Source organism: Solanum verrucosum, unplaced genomic scaffold (assembly GCF_900185275.1).
Source record: "Solanum verrucosum unplaced genomic scaffold, falcon-dt-bn FXZP01000106.1, whole genome shotgun sequence".
Taxonomy (NCBI): domain Eukaryota; kingdom Viridiplantae; phylum Streptophyta; class Magnoliopsida; order Solanales; family Solanaceae; genus Solanum; species Solanum verrucosum.
This window is the reverse complement of record NW_026020130.1, coordinates 2,825,036-2,834,407: the sequence shown is the minus strand read 5'-3', so window position 1 is coordinate 2,834,407 and position 9,372 is coordinate 2,825,036. Positions and strand designations below refer to the sequence as shown.

General features: G+C 33.2%; 1 pseudogene; it reads left to right on the top strand.

Annotated features, from left to right (window-relative positions):
- The first annotated feature begins 4,308 nt into the window (after window positions 1–4,308).
- Window positions 4,309–5,814, top strand: LOC125827289 (ankyrin repeat-containing protein BDA1-like; annotated as a pseudogene).
- The last annotated feature ends 3,558 nt before the right edge of the window (window positions 5,815–9,372 follow it).

The following is a 9,372-nucleotide window of genomic DNA, read 5'->3' as shown; positions in this document are numbered from 1 at the left end:
GGATTGCAACAAGCTGAAGAAATGTGATCATTTCCATCTCAATGGTCATGTGAAGGGAAACTATTTAGGCTAATTGGATATCCAGCCGACTTCGAAGGAAAAATGAGAGCTATTGCAGTGACAGATCCCATTACAGGTAGTACTCCAATGCTCGATACTAACACTGCAGGTCCAAAGGACCAACACCAGCAGATGGTCTCTTCTCAGCAACAAGGAAGGTTTTCTCGGTGTTCCCATCATCAGCCAATGCATACTACGCTTGATTACATGCAATCCCCACATAAGTATGCACCAAGTACTTCTCGCAGCAGACATGCACCTGTAGGTGGAAATGGTAATGTTAGTGGCAATGCTCACATGGCAGCTAACTATTTCCCTCATCAGCAGGATTTTGTAAAGTTGATACTAGACACAGTGGCCTCTAATCACATGTAGGAGATCAAACACACTTACAGGATCAAGGATTGATAGAAAATGTAGGCAAAGTGCAGTTGCCAATAGGAGAATCATCAGAAGTTTCACTTGTAGGAAACTAGCCATGGAGAGAAAATCTTGAGAGCAATTGAGGGCATTTTGGGGAACGAAAGGGAATAAGTATTTTTCTAGGAGTAAAATCAGTTATAGGGTCTATTTACAGGCCAAAACAACGTAGTTTAGGAACTAGAAAGGTAAGAAAAGACCCAAATAACCCTGACTTAAAACTGCCGGAGTGACCAATGAGTTGGACCTATGGACCGTAGAAATTCCTACGGTCTGTACTGGTCAACCATAGGTCGAGTTACTGGGGCTCTAAAATTTGACAACTTCTTACGACACCCCCTTTGGACTCGATATTCCTACGGTATGTAGACCCCATCCGTAGACCTCAATTTTAACCCAAAATTTTACGAAGTCTGGTACCTTTCTACGGAACCCGTTCACGACTCGTCAAAGGTCTTATGACTCGTCAAAAGTCCTACGAATCGTCCTATCCATTCGTAGGTCAATCTTCAAAACTTGAATTTTCCCAAATCTCAAGGTCATTCCTACGATGTCATCTACGACCAGTAGATGCTTTTACAAACCGTAGATCGGTCTCATAGGACACGACCAGTAGCCAAAATGAGACTTTTCCTTTCCAAATTTGACTTTCCAATTTGCAAGGTGTTACACAAATGGCTTGAGATTTTTTCTTAACGGGTTAACCAATAACCTGATAGTAAATTAAATAATTATATTTATACCATTTGCTCTATAAAGTCCTTGACTTAGAGTTTAGTTTTATACTTTTATATTTGGTTGTCTCAAACTCTCAGTTATTCTACAATATGACAATGTGTACTTTTAAGGATGATGCAGTTTGTCAACTCATATGCATGATTCATTTGGTTTGTCACCTTGTTTCTACCGATACATTGCCTACAATAGTATGACTTAATAATGTAAGTTAACGATCATGAAATGATTTGTATATCACGGCACAGTTTGAACTTCAATCGAATTTTTTAAAACTGCAGTATTTTTTTAATATACATGTCCATAACTATTCAAAATTGATGCATTATAGTAAGTGTTAAAAAGCTATTTTTCATAGTAAAAAAATTATAATGTTCAAGTATAATAAAAGGATTCTTAAGCATTATAATTTCTTCTTAATAAATCTATGTATTTTTTAAAAAATAAGATTATAATTTTAGTTAAATGAGTTAAATAAGTATTATAAAAAATGAAGCTTAATGTTAGAACATGCCAACTAGGAGAAACAGAGACTTTTGAGGTGTCTAGTATTGTTTTAGGAAAATAATGATAATTGAGTGATATTTTTATCCTAAATGAAACAAAAAGTGATATTTGAAGACAATTCTCAAAAATTGGGCGACTATTTAGAGAATTACCTCTCATGTTATCATAAGTGTTTGTTCCTATCTAATTTTACATCACCTCCTATAACTTTATATTTTAACAAATAAGGAAGTAATTTGAAGTAGAAAAAAAAAACAAAAATAGATGACAACAAAGTTTTACTAGGCAAAATCTTAAAGAGGGGAAGTTGTGCAATACTAAGGGATAATGCATAAGTGCTTCTAAATTATGATCGTAATCTCAGCGATGCATCTTAATTTAATTAGTGTCCTATTACCCTCCTTGATTTGATTTTCTTTACTTGTTTTGATATCTAGTCCGAAATTAACTTATATTCAACACAAAAAATTTAGAATTAAATTTGATTACAAATCAAAAGGAAATGAAAAGAAAATCAAAAGAATAAATAAAATCAATAGAAAAAAATTATAAAGGTTAAAAAAATGAAGAAAAATGTTTAAAATACAAGACATTTTAATTTTTTATTATGTGTATTAACTTAATTTAAATACAATATAAAGAAAATAAGAAGATTTTTTTAAAAAAATGATTACACACGTGGCGTGCATATATGTTGTACAAACACAACCAGCTTACTTGGTTAAAGGTGTCGCCACATAAGCACAAAAGGTGCATGCACGAAATACGAAAAAAATGAATTTGAGGAGGTTATAGGACCCTAGTTAAGTAAAGATGTACCGCAGTAATTTCGATCATAGTTTAAAGGGTACTTACGCATTATCCCTAATATTAATTTTAACCACAAACTAAGTAATGTGTTATTAACTAAAATCTTAGGAGACGTAAGTGTACTTCTTTCTAATAAAAGATTCCTATGTGGAAAATTGGTTTATTTGGTATAAACGAAGTGGAAAATATCGTGTTGAATATTCAAAAGCCATCAAAAATTAGAATTTAGAATCATTTTCTGCTTCAATAATAATAAATTACTACTAGTTGATAGATAATACAACACACTCCCTCTATATTAGTCTTCCTTTGATGTCATTAGTCAAGAGTGAATTAATATATTTTAATTACTAAACGTAAGTTTTAATAATCAAAAAAGAAATTGTCTATCAAAAATATACGTATAAAGAAAAATATTACAAAATGTCTAGATGGTGTAACATCAAATTTATAGAAAAAATAATAAGTTCAAACGGAAAAGAAAGAGAAGTAAATAAAGGCATGTCATCCATAATAAAAGACATCACATTAAAAATATATAGACAAAAATATTGTCATATTTATTGAATTACATTTTGTTAGAAGTCGACTTGCTATAGACAAAATGTTTCATATGTATAAAAAACTAAAATCATAAAAAAAAATATACATAAAAGAAAGCATGACTATGTTAAAAATACAGATACACTATATTTCTTGAACTATATATTAAAGGATCTGCATATAAAAAATTAAATATGATTTCTAATACAATAAAATTCAATGTAACATTTAGTCATCTTTTTAATTTACATTATTTTCTATTTTATTTTACTTTTGCACTAATTTTTGTACCCCTTTATAATTGTTATGTACATGAATTTTCTAAACATTTGAGATTACATATAAAAAGGAAAAAGTACAAAGATGTTGTTATAAAAAAAGATAAATGATTATCAAACAACAAAGAAGGCATAACTATAAATGTTTATCAAAGACTTACTCTTTTACGAGTCTAGTTGTGAAAATATTCTGCAAGATTTAATATGCTTACCCTCAAAATAATTAATTATAAATATACATTGGGATTAACTTTATTATATTTATATCCTAAGGATAGAAGAAATGAAGAATACAAAAATATAGTAATCAATTACGAATTTATATTTAAAAACTCAAAAAGATGGAGATATGAAAATTAAAAATTCACTTACAATTTCATATTGGAGAATATTCATCTTGTAACTATGATAATTTACATATTTCTCAACAAAAAAAAGATGAATATGCATGAAATTTTAAAGAATACAAATAAATGAATGAGTAGGAATTTTTACAATTACAAATTGGTAATGCAAATTTTACAAATGATGTAGACTAACTTAATGAAGAATGCAAGATGATCACAAATTTGGATGAAAGAAGGAAATATAAATAATGTTGTGTGAGTGTGTTTGATAGACTTTTCATTACCCCACTTATCTGACAAATTAAAATTGAATGTTATTAGACTCTTCATTACCCACATTTAGTACATGAATATACGATTAAATTAAGATCTTGTTTGATGCATAAATTTGAATATTTAATTTATTTTAGGGATAAGATCATAAGGACAAAATGGTAATCCAACTTTGAGGTTAGGAGCTTCCAAAGCAACGTGAATAGTATCATTTAAACAAGTCTAAAATTTTGTGCAAGACTTTTCCAAGGATGACTCAATCCAATAAGTACAGAAATATCAGCAACTATAAAATTATGCAATTCTGTTTGTAAAAAAGTATCTAATAGATGAAAATGGATATGGAGAAGAGATTGTATGAAGTTTCAGTTAAAGGAGATGTTAGAGTTTTACAAGAATTACTTGAACAAGATTCTTTAATTCTTGATAGACTTACCTTAACTTGCTTCAACGAAACACCTTTACACATAGCAGCACTGTGTGGCCATATTGAGTTTGTGAGGTTAATTCTGGCTCGAAATCCTCAGCTTGCTTCTGAATTGGATTCACGAAAGTCATCTGCTCTTCACGTAGCTTCAGCCAAAGGTCACCTGCATATTGTAAAGATGTTGTTGTTGGTAAATGCTGAACTGTGTCTAGCTCGTGATTGAGATGGTGGAAATCCTCTCCATCTTGCAGCCATCAAAGGTCGAGTTGAAGTCATCAAAGAACTGATACATGTCAGGCCTCGTGCAGCTCTAGGAACGATGATCAATGGAGAAAACGTTTTGCATTTGTGTGTGAAGCATAATCAGCTGGAGGTTCTGAAGGTGCTAATGGAGATTGGATGGGACCATGTGTTCTTGAATGCAAAGGATGGTGATGGACATAACATTCTGCATTTGGCTGTTGCTGATAAGCAAATTGAGGTATGAATGACTATGTTCAATTTCTTATAAGCAGTATAGTAATTAAACCACTTACCAATCAAATCTTGCAGACTGCCAAGTACTTGCTAAAGACGCATCATATTGATGTGAATGCTATGGATGCAAATGGGAATACAGCATTAGATATTTTAGCACAGAGTCGGAGGGGCGTGAATGATCTATCAATTGGAGAGTGTCTTCGAGAAGCTGGAGGTTTAAGGGCAAAAGATCTTCAGAATTGTACCAAAATTTCCAATGGCTCTGCTGGAAATAACAATTCTGAAGTATCTACACCACCGGTATATTTAGGGGGAAATGAGGCTCAAAAGCCCCCATCAAAAGGTGATTGGTTTTCCAAAAAACGCGAGACAATAATGGTGGTGGCCTCACTTATTGCAGGCATGGCATTCCAAGCTGGAGTGAACCCTCCAGGAGGTGTTTGGCAAGAAAGTGAAGAATTAACTAATCAGGAAATACCCCCACATAAAGCTGGGCAGGCAGTAATGGCTTTTATTCATCCCAAATCGTATCGATTTTTTCTTCGTGCCAACACCATTGCCTTTGTTTCTTCTCTCAGCACAATCTTGCTGCTGATAAGTGGATTGCCCTTCAGGCACAGGATTTTCATGTGGGGTTTGATGGTTATCATGTGGTCGACAGTTTCCTCAATAGCAGTCACTTATGGCGTATCAATTTACATCCTCACGCCTGGCAAGGACAATGATGCACTTGGTCAGATCATTGAAATTGGAATTTTCGTATGGTGTGGCTTAATGGCACTACTTCTACTCAGTAACACAATACGCTTGTTGCATGTATGGCAGAAAAAGAAGCATGAAATAAGATCAGCAGCAGCACAAAAATTTGTAAATTCAACATATGTCACTGTTTGATCTGTTGCATTGACAAGCAGGACTCAGCCATTACAAGAAATATTCATGACTGTTTTGAGAATCTAATTTCATTGTCATATGTTAGAGTTCAATAGCATAGACAAGTCCAAGCAAAATAAATTTGTATCCTTCTAATTGGGAAAAAGTATAGACAAGTCCAAGCTAATAAAACAAAACTTCTTAAATGGCTTGCTTCACTGTGTATATGCTTTATACATTTACTTTGATACAATTACTCAACATTTATCTATTCAATCACAACAATGCAACCAGACAAATTTAACAAAACAGAGAAATTTCTCTCCATTAAACCTTCTCCTCTTACCAACCAACAAGGAAAAAAATTTCTATTGAAAAGATTAGAGAAAAAGGCAGAATTCAAATTGCTCTACAAATATGGTTCATTCCAATAGTTTAGGAGTCCAATATCCAGGTTAAGTTTCCTTTAGTTTAAGAATATACCAAGTGATAAAAAACTAAATCTGTTTTTTTTTTGGCAAATTTACACCACTAGACAGAGTGTCTAGCGGCATTTATTAATAAAACTAGTCAGGGACACGTGCGCTGCACGTGTTAGCCATGTGAAGTTGTATTATTCTCTGTGGAGAGACATTTGTAAAGCAGTGTTGTCATGAGTGGGTGCATTATTATTGATGTAGTAGAAGCGTACATTGTGTTAATTAGTCTTCTGATGATTGCATGAGATATTAGTAGGAATGCCAACATGAAGTTAATATGAAGTGTCAAAAGAGAAGTATGGAAGTAATGTAAATTATTATTAATAATAATAATATTAAGACATTAGAACGGAATACAATATCAAGAAAGCTCATAATAGTACTCAAAGAACTATTCCGAATATGATATTAACGCATTGAAGAGTATTGGTCACTGAAGAGGATTTTTTCCAATTGCTTCAGCAGCTGGAATCATTGTAAAACTTTCCTAATGTAAGGTACAGAATTGTTGTGCTAAAATAATCTGATTATTTTCTTCTTGAAATAGGATTTTTTCTAGACTCGAAGAGAACATGCCATGTATATAATGACTTGCTCTTTCTAATTCTCTTAGGAATTTTGGTGTCCCTTGACTTTATCCCACCTCATTGCTCACTACGCTACACCTTTGGAAGAGCCTCTAAGAAACAATTGATAAGTGCAATCAATACTTTAATTGAGTGCTCTTTCTGACTCTGTTAGGAATTTTGGTGTCTCTTGACTTTATCCCACTTCATTGATCACTACGCTACACCTTTGAACGAGCCTCTAAGTAACTCTGCTATGTCTGTTTCATTCCATTGCTATATTACCTCTGTTATTGCAGAATTTTAGTTATAAAGCTATACCAATTTTTTTTTTTGCGTCCTCTATCCTAAATTGGACGATTAACTTTGATTGGGCACGATCAAGGCAAAGACATGACCTGAAGTCTTAACTGTTCCAAATGGTTACAGCTAACTCATTGATGAATTTGAATTTTTAGCGTATGAAGTGTTTTAATGTCTATTTTCCAGTAATATGATATTCAAAAAGCATTAATTTTTTTTATCAGTAAGGTGCTTATGGACAACAATAGTTAGGAAACTAATCCATTTAGTCAGTAGAAAAGAAGTTTTTCATGTTTGAGTTTGGATGATCACAGTTTTTCATGTTTGAGTTTAGATGATCACACTTTGCTAAACGTATCCAAGCAATATTTTGTTTTGTGTGAATTTTGTACGACTTTGTAAAGTTTCATCTTTGTTCAAAAAAACAGCTACTGATCATATGTACAAGAGAGTTTGGAAAGAAGATCCTTCTTCAACTTTCTCTCTCTTCCTCCTCTCCAAGCAAAAGTGTGAGAAAAGAAACAAATGAAAACTGTAGAAATTCTAGTGGTGAGCATGAGGTAGGACCTCTGTTATAGTCCTTAATCAGAACTTATCTGAATGCTGAAATTTTTTTAACAACTGTTTGACTTAGAAAAAGTAAAGGAAAAAAAGACAGCAAAGCGGTCATATAAGACTGTCTAAAAGCTATCAAGTAAAACTGATCGCAATGTGCGAGGAAACTAAGGGTGTAAATATATTTTCTATTAGCATCAAAACAGAGAAGAAGCAAAGCGTCAAGGTTAGGAAAGTGGATTAACCTTAAGAAAATGCCCTCGCCTCTTGTCCCCTACAACAAAGTAAAACACATGCAGTGTTTTAAAACCACAAAACAACATTTAACAGAAGTTAATGATTTAAAGTAAAAAAAAGAACAGTCGAGAAGATAAAAAGGAACTGAAGACTGCATAAACTCCAATATATGTTTTCCATCTCGGGTTGTTCATATCATCCTGGATAAAACTTTCTACGATAGGACGTGTCACGACCGGGATAAAACTCAGTTTGGTTACCTATTATCGAATATCTTATTTGTTAGTGCACGCTACATGGACCAATATCATCTATCAAATGTCAATTCAGAGCCCATAAATATGTTGTTTTTACATTGGATGTGAATCCATTTATGACGGTCCTTGATAAAATATATCTACTCAAAGAACTATGCAAGAAGAGATTATTTAAAAATTAATGCAATGGAACAATTCTGGATGAAGTTGATTACTAAATTGCACCACGGCCCATGAGTAAATTATTGCTAGAAATTGTTTAGAGTAAAGTGGCATGGGTAATTGCTCGATTAATTTGTTCAAAAGAACACTATGTTGGCTGCTTTGTCACGGTCAAGTTAAGGTGGTCATGTCATAGTTAGTTGGACTTTTAACTAAAGATAATTTCTTAGTCTCCGGTTGCCATTTTGTTGAATTGGTTACTCTAGGAGAATGATAATTTATGCCTGGCAGAAACTAAAAGCTATCAAGTAAAAGTGATCGTAATGTGCGAGTTCATATAAGACCATCTAAAAGCTATCAAGTAAAACCGATCGCAATGTGCGAGGAAACTAAGGGTGTACATATATTTTCAATTAGCAGCAAAACAAAGCAAAAGCAAAGCGTCAAGGTCAGGAAAGTAGATTAACCTTAAGAAAGCGGCCTCGCCTATTGTCCCCTACAACAAAGTAAAACACCTACAGTGTTTAAAAACCACAAAACAACATTTTAACAGAAGTGAATGATTAAAATTTATAAAAAACAACAGTCGAGAAGATAAAAAGGAACTAAAGTCTGCATAAATTCCAATCTATGTTTTCCATCACAGGTTGTTCATATCATCCTGGATAAAACTCTCTACTTGAGCACTATGCATACTTTGACTGAAACGACAAAACAACAACAGTGCACAGATAATGACACAACATAGAATATTTCGCGGCATTATTGCCCAAGAAACTATTGATGATGTGCGAGCTTGGGATGGCTCAGCATGGTGATGGAAAACAATACATGGAACTGGACCAGTCTAAGGGTTATCATCCTTACGATCAGAATGTGCACTAGACTCTTTGATTGTCCTGCCCTTCGTTCATGATCACAGTTCTGTTGACATTTGGCCGTAACTATTATGCAACAAAAACAGAGTAGGAACAATATTTACATGATAATGATGTATTTCATTCAGGCACAGAAAAGAGAAACAAAGCTTTAATGGACAATAACATGTTGTTGGAGACAT